Genomic DNA, 23,758 nt, shown 5'->3' with positions numbered 1-23,758 from the left:
CAAGGTTATGGTTTTGGAGTATTTCATAGGATTATAAAGTTCTAGCTAGATTTCTTTTGGTATTTCTTGGAAACGAAACTTTAGTTGTTAGACTTAAGCATTTAAAAAGCATGTCACTTGATAGCCCTGTTCTGTTGGCCTTGTTTGTTACCACTTCAAAAGTAATGCATGCTTGCTATATAAAAATTGTTAGACTCAGAAAAAGTATGAGTTAATCCCACCATCCAAAGATAATCATGAGTATTTTCTTTATACTTGTTAATATATGACATTAATAGACTTTTTAGTTATGTAGTTTATACAAATATACTGTTGCATGCTGATTTTTTTTCTGCTTAACATATGAGAAAGTTCCCATGTCATTATAGTTCTTCAAGAATCTTACTTTAGTGGCTACATAATATTACATTATATAGCTGTAACAATTTTAACTATTTTCTTATAGTTGAACTTTTATTTTGAATGACTATTATTACTATATACTTATGCAACAAATATCCTTTATAAAACCTTATCTACAGGGCATATTTCCTTAGGTTAGAGTCCTTGCAATAAAATTGATGGTTCTAAGATCTCTCCTGTTTTTTTTTTCCCTCCCGAAAGCCTCAGTGCATGGGTATATATTCTAGTTGTAAGTCCTTCTAGTTCTTCTATGTGAGCTGCTGCCACAGCATGGCTACTGAAACACGGGTGGGATGGTTCCGCTACTGGAAAATGAACCCCAGGCCGCTGAACCGTGGTAGCCGTGAACTTTAATCCTTAGGCCATCAAGGCTGGGTCTAAGATCTTTTGATACAGATGGACCATTTGCTTTCCAAAAAATGTTTTACCAAAGTATGCTGCCATCAGCACTCAGAGTACCTGTGTTAACTATGTTCTTGTTAATACGGGGAATCATCCTTAAAAGCAAAAATGATTCTTGCCAGCCTTATAGGTGAACAGTGCTATCTCATTATATAAATTTCCACTTCTTTGATTACAGATGACGTTGAACAGCAAAAAAATCTAGTTATTTTCCATTTTGATGCCCTTTTAATTGAATATTGTGCCCAGTTTTTCTCTCAGGATGTTAGTATCTTTCTATTAATTCATAAGAGTCTTTTATGGATTGATAGTAAACCTTTGCCCTTCGTATTGGAGATATTTTTTCACATTTTATCTTTTCCTTGTAGAGACAAACACTTAGCTTATTTATAGTGGTTTTGACATAAAGTTCTCTAATGTAGTCAAATCTGTTGACTTTCTCAAACAAAATTTTTAACACTTATAAATCATAGCTTAAGAAGTATATGTGACAATGGCAGAAGATGACTTTTAAAAGAATTTCTCCCCAAATTCTGAATTAAATTATTTTCAAATCCATTCTAAGAAGCTTGTGCAGTAGAGACTGTTGCCGAACAGATTGTAGTGTTGGTGAGACATAGTTGTGGGTGGTGTAGACCATTAGGAACAACATTCTTTGAAATCAGAGCAGAAAGTTGTAAATCCTGGGGAATGAACGTCTTTTAGGTCTGTTCTGTGATTATGTAAACCAGGCTCACAATCCACTCATTTTCAGTTGTTCATTTGTAGTATTATTTTGGCAGAATTCTTTTTATATTCATTATGGTAGTTTCATACTGAATTCTTGATATGAGTCTTACCTTGATGTCTAGTCAGATGTATATGTAGTTTCAAATTTTTCCCAAATTAATTTCCAACGCTACTCATAGATTAAACTATTTATTTGAAGAGGGGGAAAAAGCCTTCCTGATTTCTCAAACTTGAGTTATCTTTCCATACTATGGAAGCTTTAATATGCCCTAAGGATTTTTTTCTTTTCTTTTCTTTTTTTGCTGAGGAAGATTAGCCCTGAGCTAACATCTGCTGCCAGTCTTCCTCTTTTTGCTCTTTTTTTTTTTTTTTTTTGTATGTGAGCCACCACCACAGCATGGCCACTGAGAGATGAGTGGAGTAAGTCTGTTCCTGGGCACTGAACCCTGGCCGCTGAAGCGGAGCATACCGAACTTAACCCCTAGGCCACCAGGGCTGGCCCAGCCCCTGAGAACTTTTAAAGGCCTCACTGAGAGTGTTCTCCATCAGAGCCTGAGTTGTTGTTGTTTTTTTTTTTAACTCTCTATGTTTTAGACCTAAGAATACGTCACAGGACCATATATGAGCCATGAGGATGAGGTTGGTGTGTGGTGTGTATGTTTGGGGGTACTCAGAAACAGGTCCAGACTTTCTTTTGAGTCTGGTGGGCCTATGAGGAGGTGACCACTCCCGCTTAACTGGTGGGTCCTTGGGCACTGGTGGCTGGTGGCCTCCATCGGAGGTGAAACAGAGTGACTGAGGATGAGTGAGGCCCCTCCCTTTGTTGTTTTTTTAAGAGAAGGGATTGGATGTATGATACCTTAGCCAGGCTGAAATTCAGTTCAGAAAAGCCTGCTTTGACAGGGTTCTCCACACTTGGCTTAAGACAGTCGAGGATAGCCAGGAACTGAGTTTGACTGACAGCTACTTCTAAAGTGTATTTCTAAGCCAAGTTTTATAACAGAATTCCCTAATAATAGTTATTTTTTTAAAAAAAAATTACCTCAATATTCTTCAATATCAGGAGTTATTACTCTTGCATATGGGCATCCATGATATTAATGCATAACTTTTGTTCATTTGGCTCAAGATGAAAAAAACCTTTCCATTTTGAAGATGACAGGTTTGGGGGCTCATCTTTACTATGTAGATCTACCTATACAATAAAACTTCGTTTTCGTACACTGTAAGCTAATTTGCAATTTGCGATTGCCCCGATGTCTAATTTTTACACAATCAAGAAAGGTTTTGTTCCACAAGTTTTAGCCTGTAAACAAGGTTGAACCTAGCGGTGTCTGTCTTAAGTAAATAGCTTTTAAGCACTTCAGAAGTAGATATTTTCATATAAATCTTTGCTTCCAAAACAGCCTTATTTGTTCATTAAAGCTAGTTGGTTTTCCTTAGCATTCAGTTTAAGCCCCATATTGAAGAGAGATAAAAGAGTATTTATTTGAAGATAAACTGTATTTAAGTTTTGCTAATAGGCCCATATCTAAATTAATGAATGTTCTTGTGTATACATTACTTACATGAGTAAAAGTAAAATCACACATCCTACCTTTTTCTAACCCAGAAGTTTTCATTTTGCAGTTGTAAAACTAAGATAGTTTTGAAGTCACTTAAAGTTTGTCTTGAGGAAACCTGTTTACTTTTTTAGTAGAGTTGAATAGATCATTTTTCAGCATTGGAGGAAGATTAATTGCAGGTCGTAAGTTTCTTAACCTAGCTGGAGAGGGCAAGGCGGTCGCAAGGAAGTTACTTCCAGGTCATGTAATTTTGCCTGAAATTGTCCTGATTCCATGTTTCTGGAAGAGTTGTGTTGAGCAGACGGGCAGGCCTGGCCAGCCTCCCACTGTGTGCACACAGCAAAAGGAAGAGCAGAGACTGGGAGGTAAACAGACTGAGAACACGTCAGTCTTCTAGGTAAGCTGCCAGGGGAAGAGGATTTTAAAGTCATTAAATTAGCTTATCGTCGTTCTTTTAAATACTTTAAATATTTGTACTTTGTCAGTTTATACTGAAGCTCAGTTCAAAGAAGAGAAAATTAGCGTTCGAGGGCTGATCAGCCATAATTGCCCTGATCTTCTACAGTTAACTAAAACTTTTCAGGACATTTTGTGTCCAGAATTGGCATTGAGAAATGAATCCATCTGGGAGAGGGTCACACTTCTCACAAGAGTAGGAAGGACAGGTGTGAAAATATATTCTTGTGTAAATAAACATATAGCTCAAATAACGTCTGGGGCAGTGTTCAGTAAGTCTTGATGTTGGCTTGTTAGCTTATCTTCTATATTTTTTCTACAATGGAAATTTGGTAATATTTAACTTAGGCATTGTTTATGTATATACCAATTCTGAAGGAAAAGTCAATATTTCTTCACCTTATTTCAGATAAGCAGTTCGTAGGATGTGATTAGCAGCGTTCAGTGACAAATGAGAAACTCTCTTTTGTGTTTATCTCGTGCATTGTTTTGATGATTGTTAATTAATGATATCGAGTTGAAATTGCATGTCCTTTTAAAACATGGCGCACTTGGCTAGCTTCATGGAGCAAAATTAGAAGCCAGTTTAGATATAAGCAGTCTAAGAGATGACATTCAAACATGGACTCACCCCCTTCCCCTAACCTCTCTCAGTTGTTTTTACCAGAATAATTATGAATTAAATCAGCTTGTGCTATAGAAAGTCTTTTTTTTCTTTTTTGATGAGGAAGATTGGCCCATAGCTAACATCTGTGCCAATCTTCCTCTATTTTGTATATGGGATGCCACCACAGTGAGCCTTGAGGATGGTGTGTAGGTCCGCACTTGGGATCCGAACCTGTGAACCCCGGGCTGCCAAAGTGGAGCTCGTGAACTTAACCACTACACCACTGGGCCAGCCCCTCAAAAGTCTATTTTTTTATTATGCAGTTACATGCTGCACCATAGTCATCTCATTCTTAGGCAAATTACAGAACTGAACCATATTTGCACGTTCCTGCTGACCTAACCCAATAGACTGCAGTTGACGTGAGGATTTAAGTTCTGCTTGCTGGTGAGAGAGTCAGAGAGATTGGAGAAACGAGAAGTCGGTTACAAAGGGTAAATGTTTCCATTTACCAAGAAAAATGCACTTGTTTTATTAGACCCTAAATCCACACCCTCTATATAGAACCAAGTCATGTATACATAGTGTATTGTTAGGACTATGTTTTCATGTTAAATGGTGAATAAAAGGCATGAGTAGAAATCCTTGCTGTCAGAATCTTAAGTTTGATTTTCATCAGCCTTGAACCATGTCTTGAGCACTTTCTGTGGCCAACACTGCCAGGTGGAAGGTGCCATCGGGAAAAGATTTGGCCCCTGTTCTCAGAGGAGTCGGTCAGGGAAGCCTCGCCTGTTGGGAGAAGCTCAGTTTTGGACCTGTTAGTAGGTGTTCTGGTTGCTGGAAATTTTCTCCCAGTTTGTTAGGGTTGTGCCGTACGTTGGGACTTCTGCCTGCTACGTTGACCACATTTTGATAAACCTAAGGCTGTTTTGACATTTTTCGGTGATGTAAAGACTCTTGCTCCTTAATCACAATTACTCTTTTTCCTTGTCCCCCAAAAAAGTTGAGAAGCAAGATACGTAGCACGACAGTCTGTGGTCTCCTTTTCTTTCTCTGGACCATCTTTTTAGTGAGCTTTTCCAGTGTCTTTTTGTCACATGTCGTAAGCTCCTTGAGGATCGCGTCTAAACCTTGTGATGCTGGGTACCTTTGCACTTTTATAATTCTTTGTACCGGACGTGACCTGGAAGAAATCCTCTAAAGCTCTGATGGCTTAGGGGTTTGAAATTCTTTCTTCAGTTAGTCACAGCTGCTAGAAGGTCTTTTAAGCCGGAGATGTTAGCTTCCTTACTGCTTTTCTGGACTTTCCTCCTGTCTCCTCGTGCTCTCCCACCTCATCCACGGTGATACACCCAGCAAGCAGGGGGACTGGGGCGGCCCAGTCTGTGGCCTTGGGTCCCCGACGGGTGGTGCCCTTAGGAGTTAGGGTGACTTAGGGCTGGAAGGCATCAGGTTCCTATTCCTTCTGGGTTATAATTCTGTTTTATTAAGAAGTGCCATTCTGAGGACATCTGGCCTACGTATGTGCAAGTACTTGTACCGAATTCATTCCACTTGTGGTGATTTATTATATTCTCCGTTTGTGCAGACAGTCACAAGTTGACAATTTCTCCTGAATTGAGACTTGGGCTGTTTTTTGCTTAGAGAAATATGTATTTACATTTTCAGGAGGAATTCGGATGACTTCAGTCTGCGATTGTTCTTTCTCGTATTACATTTAATAAGATTTGTGTTTCAGAGTAGCTTTGCGTTTCTCTAAAAGTTTTTCAGGGTTCACTAGAATTCCTGGTGATTGAATTTGATTTAATCCTCGAGTATTGAATTTTTTGTTTAATGCTTAAGAATTTGATGTTGCTTTATGGAGATATTGACAACTGTGCAGAAGGATTTACTAATTCGTTTCAATTCCAATTTAAGAAGAGTGGGCCTAGTCAATGAAAAGGGAATAGAGATAGGAAAAATCCTGCATTTCTCTTTTTATGGAAAACTTTAAATGATTTCATATTGCAGATATGACTGTTATGTTAGAAAATGTTGGTTAAATGTTATGCTGAACACTTAAAATTTATAACTTTATAGATACGTAATCAAATGAAAATTATTTTCTATTTGTATAAGTAGAAGCCCCCAGGGCAGGGTATGGCTTTTTTTCCTCTCCTTCCTCCTATTTTTATTAAAATTGAAATAATAGGGGCTGGCCCCATGGCTGAGTGGTTAAGTTTGCGTGCTGCACTTCAGCAGCCCAGGGTTTGCCGGTTCAGATCCTGGGCCTACACACCGCTCATCAAGCCATGCTGTGGCAGCATCCCACATAGAAGAAGAACTAGAAGGACTTACAACTGGGATATATGACTAGGTACTGGGGCTTTGGGGAGGAAAAAAAAAAAAGCAGGTGGAAGATCGGCCAATCTTCCTCACCAAAAACAAACAAAAAAAGGTATACCTTAAAAAAAAATTAGAATAATAATTACAAATAGTTCAACAATTAGTTAGATTTTGCTCATTCTCACCCTGATGTCCACTGTGAAACCTTGGAGACATACTTTGTTAAAGAATTGGAAAAAGATGTTACTGGTGTCCAGAACATTTGGTACAGGAATGTGATGGCATGTGCACAGACTCTGACATTAGACAAGTTGGTTCGCTGTGTGAGATCTATGTTAGCCACGTGGCTTCGGGTAAGTTACTTCACTGCCTTTGCACCGCAGTCCCCTCATCAGGACAGTGGGGATAGTTCCTGTGTTCTGGGGTTATTCTTGCACAGTGTCAGGAATGTAGAAGATGGTGAGTAAATGCTAATAACCGTAATTGTTTCTTATTTTAAACTTCTTCTGATTCATGCATAGGAAGTGTCATTTAATTCCCTCAACTCACCTTTGGTGGGGGTGTTGCTTGGATGCGCTGGTGCTCTGGTTGTGAATTAAATTCGCGGCACAGGAGCTTGGTTCCCTTTTCCTCGAAAAGAATTGGTTTGTACCAGTAGCAGTTGACACTGACTATTCTCCGACTCCAGTGTTGTCACTTCTTGGTTTGCTTTAGAGTTTGAGCTTAGTGAGTTGCTGATATTTTGTTATAATTGAGCTGTGTTTTTAAAAATCAAAGTCGATACTTTCATCTTGGCTGAAGTCTGTAAATTATGTTGCCAGTTTGCTATCAGCACATTCTAACAGTACTTAGAGGTGAGTCATCACTTTGAACCAATAAAGCTCTTGAAGATTTTAAAGGACTGCTATTCTCTATTTTAATTTTTAACCTGTAACTTAGCCCAAGGACATTCATATTTAAGAGTTTCGGTTGTAAAATGTTACCATTCCTATATTTAAATACTAGGCAGTTCTGAATTTTCATCTTTCAAACTAAGTGAAATAATAGTAACTCCGTATGTTTTGGGGAAGTGCTTTAAAATACGACATTAAGGACATTTTCACTCAGTTATCACATCCACCCTGTGAGGTGGCCGTGGTGCGTTGTGGGAACTCTGTTTTTATACAGAGGAAATTGAGGATGGCAACTATTTGGATAAATGTTTTGTGTTCTGTTGAGTAAATTATGGAACCAGGACTAGGACCCAGGTCTTCCCTCTGGTCCATTCCCCACTCCCAGTGTGATCCTGTTACTTGACTACTTTTAACGCCCTTATAAGAAGTAATCAATTTTTCTTGCCAGGATTTTCTTCACATTGGTGCTGAAATGGGATCAAAGGCATGCAGTAGTTTGAATATGTAAAATTTCACATGATATAGCTTAGAATTATGATTTGTTTTGCCATTTTCTAACAGCAGAACATAAAACAGAATGTTAAATCTTGTAAGCCATTAAGATTAATAGCACAAATGGAAAATTGACAGTTGCAGGTCATTACAATGTTATGTTACATTTCTATAAGATTGTATAATTTTCACATGGATTTTTCAAAAAGAACCAAATGAAATTCAGATCATCTGAATTATTTCATAGCACAAGAATACATCGTAAAACATACCCATTTTACAGATAGCAATCCACGGTGATATATGTTGAATAGGAACTAAAATTTGTTTTTCTGAAACATTTTTTTCTATAGGAATTTTGAATCTTATTTCTTTATTTTAAGCTACATGGCGCCAGATAATTCTTGGGCAGATGGAGCCAATCCCAGGTAGAAATTTAACTAGGTGGTAAGGCCTGCTGTCAATCAGAACTGGGAAGAGAATGTCCCATAAAACCACAGTTACACCCTGGGTATCAGCCATGATTTTTAGCCATAAAAGTCAACAGTTGTTTCTTCCCAAAGTGACTTCTAAGGAATGTAGTGTTGGAACTTGAAAAGTAGGCTCCTTTAGGGAGATTGGCCCTTCCTTTGGGCCGCTCCTTTGAGTTAGATGTGTACATACGTTGACCGATCTTCTATTAAGGAACTCTTATTTGCTAGTGGAAAGCCTGACATAGGTAATCATTTTCAAGGAAGGAGTACAGGAAGTTGATGTTTAATGAAGGTTGGGAGCTGCAATATGGCGTGCCAACTTGCGTAAGTACACACACACAAAATGACATTTTTCAATTGGTCTTGGCATGATTCAAGTGGAAAATTATTTCCTTTTAGCCAAGTGGACTTTGAAGAGATATGGAACTGTCTGAAAGAGTCTAAACACAGAGCTGTTCATGGTCATTTAACACTTTTGGGAAAAGATTCTATTTTTGCTTTAATCTCTACCTTATGCACCCACTGTACTCCCATTTGCCTCAAACAACCTGTATTACCTTTTGGGTAATTTCTTTAACTAGCTGTATATAATTTAGAAATGAGAAGAATGCAGAATCTTTATATAAAATAATTTCTTTAGCCCAACTGTGCACTCCTTGACAATGGCCGTTGGTAGGCTGTGTGTAAATGGTTTGGTTTTAGTTCTTTACTTTCTCCCCTGTAGGGACTGTCCTTTCTCTATTGGCTCAGTACTATCCTGGAACTTAGAGTCTTATTGCTTTGACTCGCATACTTTTTACTGATTTTCCATGAAAAAGCTTACTTTTTAATGGTATTTTGAAAATTATCTATAATATGATGAAATATCTACAAGAGCAAGAATTTTGTTCACCTATCAGGAATATTTAGAATAGTGCTTTATATTTAGTTGCTCCAAAAAATGTTGAAGGAATGCTGACTTAGACTGAGAGAGAATGTCTCAAATGCTCTGAGGTCTTTTGGTGGGGACTGTAGGCTCCTGGTATGTGGCCTTGACCTGCTTTACAAGGTAGTTGTTTAGGTCTGTGGCTATAGTGCCCTAGAGCATCATGGCCAGTGATCTACTTCTCTAGGAGGCTCTAGGTGAATATATTCAGGAGCTAACAGTAAAACTTAAAATTCTGCATGAGTACGGCATGTTGGATGTCCATGAGATCAGACAAAAATGGTAGCTGGTAGGTGTAGTCAACATTGAAGATTTTCAGTTGGGTAGGAAGGATTAGTTGGAAAGTAGATTACAGAACAAGGACCAGGGAAAACATTTTTAGGGTCCAACATGAAGTAATCAGTGTGTTCTAGAATACATTCTACTGCTTACTGGCCACGTGATCTATGGGGCAAAAGTTTTTTTAATTGAGATACAATTAAATACCATGAAATGCACCTAGCCTAAGTGTACGATTATGAGTTTTGACACATATACATCTGTGTCATCAACATACCAATCAAGATAGGGAACATGTCCATCACCCCAGGAAGATCCCAGGACTGTATGAACAAGTTGCTAAACTTTGGTCATCAGTAAAGTGAGGATAATAATAAAGCTTGTTTCACAAGGTTGTTGAGATTCCAACAGTAGCAACTAACAATGGTGTGAGTTAGAAAGTTTCCAAAAATTTAATGTAACTCTTAAAAACAATCCTATGAAATGTATTGTTGTTACATCAGTTTTCACAGATGAGGGAAATGAGGCCAAGATTATTTTTGGCTTGCCCAAGGCAGGTAACTCAGTTACTGAGTAAATGTGGGAGCTCTCCATGAGTAACACATGCCCTTCATGTCTAGTAGCTATGAGGCTGTAGCTGTATAGGGTTACCAGACGTTGATTTTATTACTGTGGGAAGGAGGGTGGAAAGAGATCAAGATTACACATTTGAACTGGGTTTAATGTCCACTGCAATTTATTAACTCTGTTTCTTGGGCAAAGTACTGCACTTCTGGAAACATTAGGTTTAACATCTCTAAAAGGGGAGGACGGATAGGTGGAAGGTGACTGTCATGGGATCTGTCTGTCCCATGGGGCCAGCAACTGGGAGGACGACTGTGAGAACTTTGTGGGTTTTGAAGTGCTGTGTGCTGACGTCATTATCTTTGTCCATGGAAGGGGTAGCTGCCTGCTCCCCCATCCTGGCCTCATACACTTTGCTGAGTGTGGGTGGACAAGTAGGAATTGACAATGTGTGGGAGAGAGGCGGTCCCCACTTGTCAGTTCCTTGATGCACTGAACACTGTGTTTACACAGCTTTTTCTCTCACAAGTGTTTTTGACGTGCAAAAGCCTCAGATGGTTTTCTAGCTAGCAGGTCAGCCTCACTCCACAATACTTGTCAACCTTATTAGGAAAGAGTCTTTAAAAAAAAAAGTTCTATTTTGATTTTCTTTCTGAAAAGTATACCCTTGATAGGAAACAGTCTGAGCTGTTTTGAGGTGGGTGAGTTCCTAAGTAATCCCAAACCTGTGGTGACGTGTTTTGACCTAAATTGAATTATCTTGGGCATGCTTCCTGCATTCCTGAAGATGCGCCATTCCTGCCATGGGTTTAAGTGCCAGTTTTTAAAGGTACTGCCTAACTTTAGGGTTTAAATTTGATCAATTCAAATGTCCTATGCAGTGTTCTTCTCTCCTCTCAAGGATTGTTTTCCTCCCTCCCCAGTACGCCCACTTCTGGGATGGCCCCTGGCTTGGAAGAGCTCTGCGGCATCATAACATCATGGCAGTGGGTGAGGGTTGTCTGGTCCAGGTGTTGCCTTCCAGACCTCTTGGCCTCCGCCAAGGCAGCTCTTAATGGTTGGTCGTTAGATGCCTCTGTCCATGTGTGTGCTGGTCTTGGTGGTCTCTGTTGTGGCTTCCAGCAGAGGGGTCGGTATACACCTTCCCTTCCTGGATCTGTCCCAGGCCTTTCCGAACCCATTGGCCCTCTCGACACTTCCTTTTGCATGTGTCTTTCTCTCTGGTCCACCTCTTGATCTTCCTGGAGAGTGAGAAGCTGCCCTCTGTGTCTTGTCTGTTATCCTCCCTACTCTTCCTTGCTGCCTTTTTCACCCAGCTCAGAGCTTCCAGATGGGGATCTCTGACTCAGGAGTTCTTGGTGACAGACTGTTGACCATGATACAGCAAAATGGACAAAAAAAATACAATGTGCCAAGATTTTCATCAGGCTAAATTTATATAATCTAAACTAAAAGAATGTTTTTTACTCTGCAACTACACACTCTCTTCATTTTTGTGTTAAAATGTCCTCTTATGATATGTTGGTAGACTAAGGTTATTTTGTCTGATGTTTCCTTAGTGGCAAAATGAAGAGCGGGCTTCCTCATGTTGTCTCTCCAGATTTTTGGAGGGGAAATTTCACTGGTCCATAAAGTCTGAAAGGCTGAGAAGTCCTCACCTACCTGTTCCCTATCCTCAGCTCAAGCTTCATCTTCTTCAGGGAGCTACATGCAACTATTCCCTCGGTCTGTCTATAGCCATGGAGCCCATCCTCTGAGTTCTCTTATGCTCTGGTCACTTCGGCTTTGCAGTTTTTCTAATTATTGACTGGTACTTTCTTGTCTTCTCAACTGAACTATAGGCTCTTTGAAGGCTCCTTGAAGACAGGGACTGTCTTGTTCACCATTGTGTCCCTAGCGGAGCAGCTGGCACATGGTAGGCGATTAATGAATGTTTGTTGAATGAATGCAAGCTCTTGTAGTAAAAGGTCACTTTATAGTAGGGGTAAGGAAACTGGCCGGGTGATGCATGAAGTAACTGACCGTCACTTAGCTTCTGTGGGACCAGTGCTGTTGTATGGGTCCCTCTTTTTGTAGCTAATTGGAGGCTCTGAATATAAGAAAAATTACATAAGGATTATTTCCTTCTTGAAAGTCTCTAATATTAAGAGATTAATAATAAGGAAATTGATAAGATTTGGGTTGCTAACTAAAATGTCTTGTTTATGTAATAGCGGGGAATAGAATTTTTCTCAACTGTAAATGTGGATTAAGTTAAACCACATTGCCATCTTGCTTAGAATAGCTACACTAGGAAGTTAGTATCTAGGAAGAGAGATGTTATTTTATTTAACTTCTGATTAAAATACTTTGTACAGAGGTTGAAATCATTTGGAGAAAGGTGTGAGTGGATACTGGAATTATTCATTTAAAAAAATTGGACTATTGAATTCCTCAATAATTAATTGGGTAAGCATGAGCAGAACATTTCTCTCCCATTTTTAAGTAAAAATCTTCATTGCATCCATCTCTGCTTTTAAACTTGGAGCCAGCCTGTCATGCCATCAGGGCCCGTGGATCCGTGAGAATGGGAGCAGTGGTCCTGGCCTCGGGCAGTTTGAAATTTGTTGGCCATAACTGAACTGCAGATTACCATTAAGGATGGAGTCAGCATGCTATTGAATTGTTTCTGTTGAGAATTTATGGCTGAGGGTAATTATTTAGAGATTTCCGTCTTGGTTGACTTGCATGTACCAATGATTTTATTTTATTTTACTTTTTTTTGAGGAAGATTAACCCTGAGCTAACTACTGGCAATCCTTCTCTTTTTGCTGAGGAAGACTGGCCCTGGGCTAACATCCGCGCCCATCTTCCTCTATTTTATACGTGGGATGCCTACCACAGCATGGCTTTTGCCAAGCGGTGCCATGTCTGCACCCGGGATCCGAACTGGTGAACCCCGGTCTGCCGCCGAGAAGCGGAACGTGCAAACTTAACTGCTGCGCCACCGGGCTGGCCCCCGTACCAATGATTTTAAAAACTGTCACAGTCAGGCCTTGGGAGCCAGACTCAGGGATCATTTTAATGGAGCCAAAGACTTTGTATTAAATACTTAGCCTTAGAAATACAAAGCTAAACAAAGCCCATTTTGTGAATTTCCAAATTGTCTAGCACAACAGCATGCATATTGAATGTCTTGAATGTCTTTTTTAAAAAAAATTATACCATCGATTCCTCCAAGTCTATTGAGGACAGATTCTAAGATCCCATTGGCTCCCTCTTCCTACACTCCCATCTAAGAAATATAAAAAGTAGCCAATTTCAGAGCAATGAGATTTTCTTCTGTTTATGAGGGTAATGGAGAGGATTTGGCTGGATTTCTTGCTTCCTGAGGTCCGTGTTGTATTCCTTTGTTCTCCTGGCATACTCCCAGGTTTAGCCATCCTGGAACCTCCAGAGCGATGACGGGGACGGGACCTGACAGGTGGAGGTGTACTCACCTTCAGGGCCAGAGACTCCCATTAAGCAGATGCTAACTGTCGAAGCCAGTACCAGTGAGTGAATCTTCTTTATTCCTTGGAACTGTAGCTCTGAGTCAAGCCAGCTTGTCTTCTCAAATACTAGAGCCGAAGTGTGATCCTTGTTTTCATGATATCTTCATTTAATGTTCTCAGTAGAAATCTGGAGAGCAAGTATTTTTGACACTGAAAACTTGTGGGTTCAGCAAAGATGTACAGTTCCTTACAAATTCCGAGGTGGGAATGAATGAGAGTGATTAATTTTCAGGTGTCATGATGTCTTTAAAGGAAAGGTACAAGATGAAATACATAAATGTATTTTTCCCTGTACTTTTTGCATGTGTGCTCATGAAATTTCAGTTGTTAAAACATTCACACCTAGGTTGAAGTTCTTATGCTTCATTTTAGTAGTGAGATGGAAAAACCAACTCAACATTTAACTTGAAATTTGTGTTACTATAGTTATCTTTTATAGAAGTGTAGCGGTAGATGGTGTGTAGTTTTAACATGAGATATATTTAGTGTTTCTGGTAGGCCTGTTCCAATTAGAGGTGTTATAGTATATGGTTATATTTATAAATCGCACAAGGGGATGTTTAACTTACTACACTGTCTTGGTATGCTGTTCTTTTTTTAAAAGGTGGCTAAAATTTTCTTTGAGTATTTTTATCAATATCTACCTCTTTCTAAGACTCTTATACAAATCTGAAATCTCAATGTTGCTACTGGACGTGACATTTCAGGGAAAAAAAAAATCTCATCACTGAGTTGTTTCAGATTTTCTGGCTCATGAGTTAAAATTCTTGTAAGAGTAGGACATCTCTTCCAGCTTGGATTTTTATTTGTTTATTTGTTTTTTGACCTGACGGGATCACAAGCCCTAGGGGTTGCCCATTTGGGATGGGAGCCAGCCTTGGTGTGGCCACCTGAGGGCAGTGAGGGGGTTGACTATAAAGGTCACACCTGGCTGTCCTTGGAGGGCATTCTCTTTTGCAACCCTTAAGAGATTCTTGCTGTGTTAGCAGCAGAGGAGTGTTGCTAACCCTGCTGGGATTTGCCTGGCTTCTGAAGGGTTTCTCTCTAAAGTCTGTCTCATGATTGTCTCGGGCCAAGAGAGGAATCAGAGAGGGGCCACTGACCTAAAAATAGTCACAGCTTGGGAGGAAGGCCTAAATGGCACCGAGCCACTGCTGCCTTCCTGCTGCCAGAAGATGGTCACATGAGGAGGAAAGGAGGCAGGCAAGTTGGGGGGGGGGGGGGGGGCAGCCTGTCTGAAGACAGGTGTGAGAAGTGGAGCAGAGAGTGTATAAGGGGAGGTCAAAGTTTTAGTGAAAGTAAAATAAAAGTAAATATTGGAGGTTATTCTTTTTATAAGGCTGGGTTTCGTGGGATATGTTTCTAATTTGCAAGAAAATATTTTGTATTTAATGTTAGTCACAGTAGGTGTGAGGAATGGAAACAGTAACATACCTTGTTTCCTATAATGCCTGGGAACGCACAGCAAAGCCTTGTTTGAAAACTTGGAGACAACAGGTCATTTAAACAAAGACCTGTACATTTTATTGTATTTTATTATTTATTTATTTATTTATTTTTGTGAGGAAGATTGGCCTTGAGCTAACTGCTGCCAATCCTCCTCTTTTCACTGAGGAAGACTGGCCCTGAGCTAACATCCATGACCATCCTCCTCTACTTTATATGTGGGACGCCTACCACAGCATGGCTTGCCAAGCGGTGCCATGTCCGCACCTGGTATCCGAACCAGAGAATCCCAGGCTGCTGAGAAGCTGGACCGTGCAAACTTAACTGCTGCGCCACCAGGCCGGCCCTGATATGTACATTTTAAATTGAAGTTTCTGGGAAGATTATTTAACATACTTGCTAATAATTCTTTGGATACATGTGATGCACATTTTATGTTGAAGTCATGTGGGCTAGGAGAAACCTCAGTATAAAATTGAGACACAGAGGCTGGTCCTGTGGCCGACTGGTCATGTCCCCATGCTCCACTTCGGCGGCCCAGGGTTTCGCTGGTTCAGATCCTGGGTGCAGACATGGCACCACTCGTCAGGCCATGCTGAGGCGGCGTCCCACATAGCACAACCAGAGGCACTCACAACTAGAATCTACAACTATGTACTGGGGGGCTTTGGGGAGAAGAAGAAGAAAAGAAAAAAAAATGGGCAACAGATGTTAGCTCAGGTGCCAATCTTTAAAAAAAAAATAAATTGAGACAGTCTGAAATGGTAGCTGTTTTCTGATTGGGCAGAACCTGTTCACAACTTAATATTTATTTTAGAAACATCCTTTTTTATATTTAAGGTGAAACCAGATCACTTTAGAAATTTAAATAATCAGTGGCCAAAAGCCTAAGAGCACCTTTTTCCTCCCGGCCTTCAGAATGATTGTGGAGGTCTAATTTGATGAGGTGGAGCGTGTTTTGTTTGAATACGTACTGATTTAGGATGGGCGGGCATTTTCAGGGACTCTTCCATTGCCTCTCAGAGTTGACTCTTAAGCTTAAGCAGTCATCATCTGATTTGGGGGTGGCAGCCAGGACTCCCTTGCCGTTGAAGATAGTTCTTGTCTCCTTTAGCACAAAGGCTATTCTGTTGCTAATTATTGTTCTAGGTCACTAGGTTTATTTTCTATGTTAAGTGAGATGGGAGACCACAGAGGGCTTTAGAGGGGATTTGCATGAGCTGTTACCATTCAGAAGGATCATTCTGGTTACTGTGTAGAGTATAGTGTAAGGAGGCAGGAGGCTGATGATTTGCCCAGTTAGTCCTCCAGGAGAGAGACAGTGGTGGCGTGGGGCTGGGCCATAGCAAAGGTTAGAATGGTTGCCTTTGGGAAGTTTTTGAAGGTAGTGCCTGTTAGAGTTGCTATTGGGGTCAGAGGGGGAGAGAGGAATCTAGGCTGACTTCTAGGTTTTTGTCGTGGTCAACTTGGGTGCACAGTGGTGTCTTTCACTGAGAATAAGGACCATTGGGACAAGAAAGAAGTCATTGGGGTTCTAGAATCCTGGAGTTCTCTTTTAGATGCACGAAGTTTGAGAAGCCCATTAGATATACAAATGCAGATGTTGACAGGTGGGTGTTCAGATCTGGAGATCTGAGGAATGATCAGGGCTAGAGATATGCTTGTGGGAAGTGTTATCAAATGGAATGTATTTAAAACAAAATAATGAGTGTAGGAAGAGAAGCGGTTAAGGAACTGACCCCTGCCTTACTCCCAACATTTGGAGGTTGGTCGGGGAAGAATCCAGCAGAGGCATTTGCCTGGGGGGCAGCCTGTGTGTTTAGGAGGATAAAGATAGAGTAGTGCCTCTGAAGCCGAGCAGAGGAGGGGTCTTGGAGCTCGAACCTTATAGTGTGAAGAGTTTTGTTTTCCCAACAGGAACACTTTTGTTCACTTTTTGGTAAGTGTGTGTGTGTGTGAGTGATCATCATTTAGAATCTGTGATAAGCTTGAGGATACCATGGTCAATCCAGCCAAAAGTAAAAACAAGTACAACAAATCTTCTTAAAACACCAGGACTGAGATTTAGTTAGCTTTAGGCAACCTCATTTCAGGGAAATGTATACATTCTGTTAATCGTTTTGAAACATTGACCACGGATGGAGGGACCATAATACTCTTTGAGAGTCCCTAAAATCCAAAAGACTTTACATCTGACCACTGCCCATAGCTCCGTTTCAAGACCTTCATTTGCCTGGGTGCTTACTTAGAGACCCCATTCCACGTCATATCAAAATATTAAAATATAATCACACTTTATATAAACAGTTGAGTTGTTGACTTTTGATATAATACAACATTTAAAACCTTCCCATTTTTTGCCTCCTTGCCTGCTACTGATTCCTCAGCGAAACATGTGACTTGTCAGAGACCCGTCCCCCCCATCATAGCAGCCAGAATGCCTGTGCTTTTCTTCATTGACTACAATTTATGTTGGCATAGTGGTGTTATTTTTTTGGTCTATTTTGTTCACTCTTTAGTGACACCTAGCAGAGTGTTTGGCATAGGATGGGCACCTGCTAATTTTGGTGAATAAGCGTCATCCAGTACTAGAAAACAGATGCCATAAAGGTGCCTCGGTAGCTTTGGTTTGGTTTCCAAGCTCACTGTCATCTTTATTTTTAAGCCAGATTTATTGAAGTCTGATTTACATACAGCAAAGTTTGCCTTGTTTAAGTGGACATTTCATTTAATTTTCACATACATATAGTTGAGTAACCGTCAATCACAATCAGACAACAGAAATGTCCGCCATGGCAGAAAGTTCCCTTGTGCCCCTTTCATTCCTGTCCGTCTACTTCTAGGCAGACGCTGATCTCGGTCCTGTCCTCCTGGCTTTGCCTTTTCAGCTATTCTTTAAGTGCAATTATGTGCCTTTGGTGTCTGGCATCTTCCAGGTGGCGTATGGGTTTGAGATGCATCTCTGTTGTTGGTATCAATGGTCTGCCGTTCGGTTGCTGAGTGGCATTTCATTATGTGGGTGTGCTGCGATCTTTTCATTCATCCACCAGTGATGGACATTTGTGTTATTTCTGATTTTGGGTAATTCTTAGATTTTTCTTCCTGGTTTTAATTAATAACAGACAGGAAATTGGAACAGCCTCAGTAACCCACAGCCCCATACCCCCGTTCATGTCTACTGTTTTCATTTGCTCTTGTCTTTTTCTATGTATTTTACAGGGTGGGTAATCACAAAACACACAAATATTTTTCCTAGTTGTTTTGTAAACCGCATAGTCCTTAAATGGTTGTATTTCATTGAGTTACTCTACTGTAATTTTCTAATTAGTCCCTTGTTCACAGTTAGATTGCTTCTAAGTCAGTTGTAGAAAATATGCTAAAAATCCTCTATTTAGCATCTTTCCTATGATAAATTCTTGGCAACCGTTCACTGAAGATTCTTAATTGAAAGTAATAGGAATCAACTCGAGCTAACTGGGGCAAAAATGGATAGGCGTTGTAAGGGTTTGGAATATTTCTCAGAACTCGGCGTCAAGGAAGTTGTCAGGAACCAAGTCAGGTCAGTCAGTCCCCCTCGCTGTTTTTCATTTCTGCTTCTCTTGGGACATTGGTAGCATTCTTCTCTCTGTGGACACTTGCTTCCTCTGCCTGTGGCACACAGAGAAAGGAGGCTAACTCTTCAGGGCTTGGATTTATATATTTTTCAGTTCCAGGGAGTTCCATGGACACACTGTGCCTGACCAGCTGTTTCAAATCCAGATGTTGGGGGAGCGGAAATCAGACCCCATTTGAGGCAGGTGTCTACACCAGGGCTAGTCCGTATAGTGGAGCCCACCTCAGTGAGTAAGAGAGGCTGGTCTCAGAGAAAGGGAGTTGTGAACTGAGCCCACACTCAAAGGTTTCCATTTGAAACAAGATTACATAAAATCGACTTTTATCACTGTTGAAGTTGCTTCCAAAAGGGCGGTTACAATTAGGTGTTAAAGAGGAGTGGGTTGGTGGAATATGACACGGATCTATTTTTTTATATTTGTATTTAGATATTAAAATAGTTGTTTACCACTTATTTTGACCCCTTACCTATGAGTGATCTTTAGTGGATAGCTAAGAAAATCTGATTTGCAGCCAGCATTTATGGAATGCTTCCTTTATGTAAGCATTGTGCCCGGGACTTCTGTAAATACAAGGAAGTGTATTAGACAGCTCTTATTCTTGGAACCATGCAATCAAGTTGAGATTTATTTAACCCTGGACGAGGAGTTTCTTATTAAGTGAGCCTTGAGTGGGACTGTTCCGTGTAGAGGCAGTGGCATCAGCCTTTGTCTGGAAATAATACCGACACTGGTGCTGAATGGTTTGGGGGCCTGGCAGGAACATACGCACCTCGATTTCACTCTGAAATGCCTGCCTAGGAGCCTGTCCTAAGTTGGGTGATACAGTGTTGGGTTGTGTGTCTTGTGCTCACTTCGAGTTTTAGGCTCTAGCTGGAGTCACCTTGGTTGGCCAGGCTGCTTCACCTGGAGTCTACACCTGAGCTCTCCAGGGATCTGCCCAGTGTCCATCGGCCGTGGGTCCAGATGTTCGTCCTAGTGCCTTCCTCTTACAGAACCTCATCTCAAAATCTTTGTCCGCCAACGTGCCCTGGTTACTATCACAATTTTAGTCTTCTCTGAAATCACTTATCTGTTTTATGACTCTTACGTTGGCAAAGGGAGAATTTCAATGAAGATTTTTAACACAAAACTTGTGAACTTAAAGTATCTGTTCTTATGTACAAATGGGTTCTTTCTCTGTGACTGTCGAGCTCAGAAGAGCTTCTACCTGGCAGCTGTGTAGTGACCCAGTGGTCAGTGTGGGATGAGCGTTGTAGTGTAGACCCTTTCCGTTTGTGGATTTAACATTCGAGATCTCAGATATTCCTAAGGCAGCCCGAAGGTCTAAGAGACATGGTGTAGTAATTTTCTCCTGTTCTGTAGATTGGGAAAGTTGAGGTAGCAGTGAAGGTAAACCCTTAGCTCTGGCTCTTCTAGTTTGTGGTAGTACGTTTTTTTTTTTTCCCTGTGGTAAAATATGTATAACATAAAGCTTACCATTTTAGTGATTTTTTTAAGTCTATAATTCAGTGGCATTAAGTACATTGACAGTGTTGTGTAACCGTCACCACTGTCTGGTTCCACAATTGTTCATCATCCCAGAGACTTTGAACTCATTAAAGAATAATTTTCCATTTAGCTTTCCCACCCGCTCCTGATAACCTGTATTCTTCTTTCTGTCTCTGTGAATTTGCCTGTTCATGTAAGAGGAATCATACCGTATTAGTCCTTTGGTGTCTCGTTTATTTCATTTAGCGTGTTTTCAAGGTTCATCTATTCGTAGCATGTATCAGAATGTCATTCCTTTTTATGGCTGAGTAAGATTCCATTGCGTCTGTGTACTACATTTCGTTTATTCCTTCTCTGTCAGTGGACACTTGAGTTGTTTCCACTTTTTGGTTACTATGAATACTGCTGCTGTCAACACGGGTGTACAAATATCTGTTCAAGTTCCTGCTTTGATCCTTTTGAGTATATACCTAGGACTGGAATGTGAGATCATGTGGTAATTACATGTTTAACTTTTTGAGGAACCTCCAAATTGTTTTCCACAGCTGCTGTACTATTTTGCATTCCTGCCAACACTGCAAGAGGGTTCCAATTTCTTTACATCCTCGCCAGCATTTTGATAATAGGTGTGCTGATGGGTGTGGCATGGTATCTCATAATGTTGATGTGCATTTTCCAAAAGGCTAATGAAGAGCATCTCTTCATGCGCTTATTGGCCATTTGCGTATCTGCTTTGGGGAAATGTCGCTTCAAGTCCTTTGCTCACATGGCCTTACCTTTGGAATTACATGTTTTGTTCCTTGGCTTCATTTCATAGTCCTATATATTAGCTCTTTTGTAAGTATGTATGTATGTATGTCTTTATTCTTAAGAAGATTGGGTTGAAAGTGGGGAGGAAAGTTTTCTCTGTTTTGGTGGAAGATATTGAAAAATTACAGGTTTCACCTTTTGAAGTCGAGATTTGCTCTTGGGGTTTTCAAGTTGACTGTGGGCTCCCATACACATGGACCAGGCAGGCATCTCCACCTGTCTGATTGGAGTCAGGGAGGCCTGAGGCCTTATGTCCTATTAGGGATCGTAAAGGGAGAAGGAGGAGCAGACAGGATAGACAATGAGATTCCCTCCCTTATCATTTCTTTCTCTGTTACAGAGAGGGAGAAAACTTCCTCCGTTTTTTTTTTCCCAGCCTGTATCCTCTTCTGACTCTTGAGACAGGAGATGGTGGTGGCCAAGCAGAAAAAGTAACTTCTTTGATCCTCTTTTCCAACTTGGAATGCATTTTTTTTTTTCCCATTGAAATAATGCCCTAACTTGTGTTCAGCTTCTTGGTCTTAATACATGTTAAGGGCTAGGTAGGTCTTTCTGAACCAATAGTAATTATATTGTGGATTAAATGGGCTTCAGTTTGGAGGCCAACCTGGGAACCTGATAATCATTAATAGCATTGCTCTAGGAAAATTAGTTTTGAGTTAAAACAAATTTCCATGTAAACTTTGGAAGATAACCTGCTTGTAAGTTGTGGGCTGCGTGGTCCAGCAGTATAACCAAAGGCTGTGTAGTGAGGTGAATGGAGCTGATGGAGGAAGTGTGTGCGCATGGACTGCAGGATGGCTGAGAGCCTGGGCTTCGGAAGGGGCAGGTTTGTATCTGAGTCCCGCTTACCTGCTAGGTGGGTCCCACCTTGGAAACGCTGGCTGTTGATACAGGTGTCGCAGGTGTGATGTCTGCATGCTGGTTGACAGAAACAGAAGTGATGAGGGGGATGTGAGAGAGCTCTTCCCGGGAGGTCCCTGCTGGGTTTTGGTGCTACAGCAAAGTGCGTGCAGCATCTTACCGTGGGGTTGGTAAGGTGATGCTGACACTGGGCTTTCTGACTTGCTTCCAGCCATCCCAGAGCATCTCCAGGCTGTCCCTGATGACTGTGTGGCTAGCAGGATTCTTGTAGACTCTTCCCCCGCTGCTGCACTTTGGTTTGGCTATCTGAGACATCACAAAATATTTTAAAAATTGGGTTCAGAGACATTAATTTCAAGTGATGTTTAATTCATTACTTTTTTCCTTAGGATCTGGTTCCTAGTCTTTGTGTTCCTAGCCTTTATTTCTCTTGGATCCTCACTGGTGTTTCTGGGAATAAAGAGAAATAGTTTCTCAGCCTAAGTTAACTTTTCAAATCAAGTAGGTAGAAGGAGGTAAAAGGGGTGTGTGTATTTGTTGCACATGCTTAGGAAACTGGAAAGAGGATTTAGTTCCTAGTAGGTAGTTTCTCTTCCTTATGAACGTGTCTTTGGAGGTTTAATCTCTCTGTGATTCTCTTATGTGGAGAATCGTATAATCTTGTCATATAATCTTCACAAAGTTCCTGTGCCTTGACTTTTTCACAGACCTGTGTCCATTTTGTGTCTCCTACCTCTTATCTCTTTGTTTCTTTGGGATGAATCATGGGTGGTTGGGCAGTTTCAGAAATTGGAAGAACTACTCTGGTTCTTTACTGAAAAATGATCTGAAAGGTTTTGACGGAGTGCCTAGATCTTCTTTATCATTGAGTGATACTGGGTTACAAAAAAGGTTGAACACGTGGTGTTTAGTTTTTGGCCTAGTTTCTCTTTGTAGAAAAATTTAATCTGTTTTGAGACGCAGTAGAGTACATACTGAATGTACCGGTTTCTTATCTTAATTGACATCAGCAACTGTAGCCAAAAGTGCTTCCTTGTTAGGATATCAATACAGATCAAGCTGGCTGCTTCTACTGGGAAGCAGAACCAGATAATTTTGCTTTAACAGATGAACATGACAGTCGGAATTATGAATCCCTTTATTTATCTCCTTTGTGGTTTGGTCAGTGGGAGATTGAAAACAATAAGGGTTCAGGTTTAGATAATACAAGCGAGGGATTTTCTCTCATTTTTGCATGTAGCTTTGGGACACAGACTGTTCATTTAATATGTTACATTGGTGTAAGACATCTTTAGTATCTTTTAAAGGTGCTTTGTTCTCTAGGCTTGTCTCTAGTTCCTGCAGGCTTTCTTTTTAGTATACTTGATGTTCTTAACGCAGGATTAGTCTGTGGTACTCATGCCATTTCACCTAAAGTGATTAAATGCATGGTGTTAAAGAGGATAAAAATTGGGATTTTATCTTAAATGCAACACTAAATTTTGCTTTCTCCGCCCCCCCCCCCCCATGCTTTTATGAGGCAAGATGGTGGTGAGCCAAAGGGGCTGTAGATAAGAGTTTCTAATCCTGGTTTGGTCTCTAAGTAGTTGTATGAAGCTGGAAGGCATCAGGGCAGCTACCTTGCACAATTCTAGGGGCACCGTTACTGTCATCTTTAATGCAAATAGTACCCCTGGGGTTTCTTTTCCGTAGAATGTGGCGTGAATGCGGCCTCCTAGAGTTACCGGATAGAGGCACTACTAGAAATCGTAACTTATTCTCTCTAGACTACAGTTTTCTCACATGTGGAATAAGTAGTTTGGGTCAAATAAACTCAAATACTCGACTGGAAAGTGATACTCTATGCATCAGTGTTAGCTAATCCCTCTTCCATGAATGTTTACAAGAGAAT

The 23,758-nt window shown here is 40.6% G+C and overlaps 1 protein-coding gene across 16 annotated transcripts in view; it reads left to right on the top strand.

Moving 5' to 3' along the window:
- MTUS1 (microtubule associated scaffold protein 1) overlaps positions 1–23,758 on the top strand; it is a 141,897-nt gene that overhangs the window by 1,943 nt on the left and 116,196 nt on the right. For 3 of the 16 annotated variants that reach the window (XM_070252871.1, XM_070252876.1, XM_070252882.1), the window contains exons 2-4: positions 11,036–11,102; positions 11,954–12,027; positions 13,525–13,645. The exons of 10 other annotated variants lie outside the window; for them this stretch is intronic. The gene's annotated coding sequence lies outside the window, so the exon portion shown is untranslated. Of the gene's footprint in view, positions 1–6,876; positions 6,946–11,035; positions 11,170–11,671; positions 11,838–11,953; positions 12,028–13,524; positions 13,646–23,758 lie in introns of those variants that run through there. 3 more of the 16 variants (XM_070252873.1, XM_070252872.1, XM_070252877.1) reach the window with 3 other exon arrangements.

The sequence above is a fragment of the Equus caballus genome, chromosome 27, assembly GCF_041296265.1.
Source record: "Equus caballus isolate H_3958 breed thoroughbred chromosome 27, TB-T2T, whole genome shotgun sequence".
NCBI lineage: Eukaryota > Metazoa > Chordata > Mammalia > Perissodactyla > Equidae > Equus > Equus caballus.
Note: the sequence above shows the minus strand (reverse complement) of the source record. Positions and strands in the feature narration are given on the sequence as shown.